The sequence below is a fragment of the Cibotium barometz genome, chromosome 22, assembly GCF_041138505.1.
Source record: "Cibotium barometz isolate CiBa-2024 chromosome 22, ASM4113850v1, whole genome shotgun sequence".
Classification (NCBI taxonomy): domain Eukaryota; kingdom Viridiplantae; phylum Streptophyta; class Polypodiopsida; order Cyatheales; family Cibotiaceae; genus Cibotium; species Cibotium barometz.
In genome coordinates, this window is record NC_141067.1 from 25,008,371 (window position 1) to 25,011,995 (window position 3,625).

General features: G+C 43.1%; 1 pseudogene; it reads left to right on the forward strand.

Annotated features, from left to right (window-relative positions):
* The first annotated feature begins 912 nt into the window (after positions 1 to 912).
* Positions 913 to 1,590, forward strand: LOC147626437 (germin-like protein 8-2 pseudogene; annotated as a pseudogene).
* The last annotated feature ends 2,035 nt before the right edge of the window (positions 1,591 to 3,625 follow it).

The window sequence follows — 3,625 nt, forward strand, 5'->3', positions numbered from 1 at the left end:
CTACACAAGGAGAGAATCTTTACATAAAACATGTCTTTTGTTGACTCTGGGGCATACACAAAGAAAGAAAGGAAGGACGTTGGGTATTCCTCACGTACTACCACATCCTCTCTTTCTCTCTCACACACACATACACTCACACTCTAGCTTGTCTCACCCCCTACTAGTGCATCCATCTCTCTCTCTCTCTCTCAACGAATCCAATAGAAAAAGGTTCATCGTAGAAAAAGAAGGCAAGCCACAATTCACACCCATGTAGTCTCAACCGTAGAAAAAGGTTCATCGGAGAAAAAGAAGGCATTAGGTTGAAAATCTAATCTTACTGCCACGTCTGTCTCTCTGACGAACAAAACGTGCGTGAGAAAACAAGGAAAGAGCGTAGGTTTGTGTCACCCCTACAGGCTATTAGCACATCCAAGGCGAGACACAATTCACACTCGTGTGGTCCCAACTTCCAACCACCACTAGCTTTGCAATGCGGCCCAGCGTAGAATTTGAAGGCCGCAGTACCCATCTAGTACTGCGGAAGAAGAGTGCTGCGTGACTCTTTCTTGGAGCGGATAAGAATCTTTCTTTCCAGAGGCGGATGTCCGGTGACATAGGAGAGAACACCAGTGCCCAGTCATCGATCATCACAAGGTTCTCGAATGCGGATGTCAACATTGGTTTGACACGGGCGGTAGGCGACTACGTCAATCGCTGTGACAGCGGAAACGTCGACTGCGTGCATGCACATGGACTCCTTCTTGGAGCGGATAAGAATCGTTCTTTCCAGAGGCGGACGTCGTCGTGCATAAATACCACAGGCGCATGAGGATCGGAGTACGTAGTGCCCTATAATCTCCAATACCCAGCGCTCACAGCTTTCCCTCCTGATCGCATCATCGCATTCCCCACAACACTCCACAAACCATGGCAGCCGCCAGCAGCAGCTTGCTTCTATTGGCAGTGATGCTGTCTCCGCTCATACTAGACGTCAGGGCCGCGGATGAAGACCCTCTGCAGGACTTCTGTGTGGCGGATAACACCAGCATGATCACCCTCAACGGGTTCACCTGCAAGCCAGCCATTGATGTGCAGGCCGCGGACTTCAAGTTCACGATGCTTGAGCATCGCTCCAAGCCTATGAAAGGGCTGGGCGTCTCCGTCAACCTGGCCAGTGCAGCCAACTTCTTTGCTCTCAACACGCAGGGCCTGTCCATCGCCCGCATAGACTTCGACCCTAAGGGATTAAACCCGCCCCACGTGCATCCTCGCGCCACCGAGGTGCTCTTCCTGGCCGAGGGCACGCTCAAGGTGGGCTTCGTCACCGCCACGCCCAACAATACCCTATTTGAGCAGATCCTTGCCCCCGGAGATCTCTTTGTCTTCCCTCGCGGCCTTGTGCACTTCCAGCTCAACCCGGACAAGGACCACTCCGCCCTCGCCATCTCCGCCCTCAATAGCCAGAACCCGGGCACCTCGCAGCTCGCCGCTGCTCTCTTCGACGCCTACCCACCCCTCCCCGAGGAGGTCCTAGAGACAGCCTTTGGCATCGGCAAGGCTGAGGTGGAAAGCCTTATTGCCAGCGTCGGCAAAACCCTTTCTTAGACTGACACAAGTGCACACTAGTGACACGCCGCCTCACGTGAATAAACTACATTTGGCATTTCAATAATTGACATTGGTTTCCTACGTGATTGACAAAAATACTAAATGGGCTCACAAATTATGAATGTTGGCAATTGTGTTTAAAATTTGATTATCACATCTTTAGAATATGATCTTACTTGCTAATTGACAGTATAATCTTGGTCGCATCATCTATTAACCTAATGTATATATATACCTTAGATTTTATTGGCCCCTATCCCCACTTGCTAATCGAGAGTATAATCTTGGTTGCATCATCTATTAACCTAATGTATATATATACCTTCCTTTACACATATCTCCCTCCTTAGTATGTTTCTCTATGTGTACTCTCTTGTAAGGACTTCTCTTGTTTGTACTCTCACTAAAATCTATGGCTTAAACCCTCCCATCCATGTATCATGAGAAAAGTCCACACAAAAACCCTCCTACTTGTGCACACTAGTGAATATACTACATTCCGCCAACCTATAGACACTCTCATGAATAAACTACAAGTGCCCTGAACAGGGATTTAATATTCACGTGTTCACAAGATTTTTTGTGATAATAACACATGTGAACAAGTTATTCACATGTTCTCATGTTACCGTTCACAAAATAACAGGTCACTTGCCATTTGGGAACCCCTTAAAAGCTTGGCTACACATGGGAATAAGCTATTCACATGTTCTCATGTTACCATCTTCACATAATAGCAGGTCAGTGGCCACCTAAGAAGATTTTTTATGCCCGACAAAGATAAATTTTTTAGGCCCTTGTGAAAGCTTTGTGAATATAACATGTGATCACAAGATTTTTTGTGTTATTAACATATGTTATTAACATGTTCACATGTTCTCGTTTACGTCAGTGAAATCCCTGGCCCTGAAGTCCTCCTTATAACATTGTTTCCTAACATAATTGGCTAAAAATTTCTCACTTGTGTAACTAGGTTTTAAAATTTGCTTAATATCGCATTTTTTCACAATATATTCTGACTTGGTAACTAAGAATAGTATGAACTTAGTAACATCAATTATTAACCTAAGGTGTAGATCATGGTATACCCACCCCCACCCTCCTCATCTACTACAAAATCATGTTCCTTGTGCTCTCCTCTCCATCCTACTCCTTGCCTCAATTGCACTACACCTGAACCTCTTAGGCCTCCTCTACACATTACCCTCCTAACCAGTCTCTTTAGTGCATGCCCTCATCTAAATAGTTTCATGATGTGATGCCTCCTTTTCTCTTTCTATTGCCACTAAAGTCATCGAGGCATACGAGAAAACTCCATCACCAGAACCCTTTTACTTTGTAAGATAGTCACTAGTGAATGAACCACACATTGACAACTTATACACACTATCACCCCATGAACAATGTAGAAGTGGCATGAATGTGGTATGAATTCCTTTTGAATAATGAATTACTTTTAGAAAATGACATTGTTCTCTTACATATTTGTTTAAAACTACATGGGTTGACAATATCAACCTTCTTGTCGATTGTGTAACTAGGTCTTAAAACGTTTTACATAATTGGTTAAAAACTACGTGGGTTGGCAATATCAACCTTGTCGATTGTGTAACTAGGTCTTAAAAGTTTTTTATTGCATTTTTTGAATTATCATCTTACTTGATAATTGAGAGTATTATCAACTTGGTTAATTCAATTATTGACCTAATGTGTAGACCTTTAGAATGTATAGAAATCTTATGCTCTTATGCAAAAAGATCTCATGTATAATTTGTATGCTAACTACAAAATAGATATAGGATCTACTTCAACTTCGTATTCTTGAAGAAGTACATAAAAATACAATTCCACGTCATTATGAATTAGGAATCGAAGAGACTATTCAAGCTGAGGTAAACATGTTCAAACCTTCTTGATGGAGCTATTTCTTTAGCCCATGATGTAGAACACAAAAGAGTTTTGCACAAAACCTCTTGACAATTTAATGCTTTTTCATCCAACAGTTGACAAACCTCACGTTTCACTAAAAATA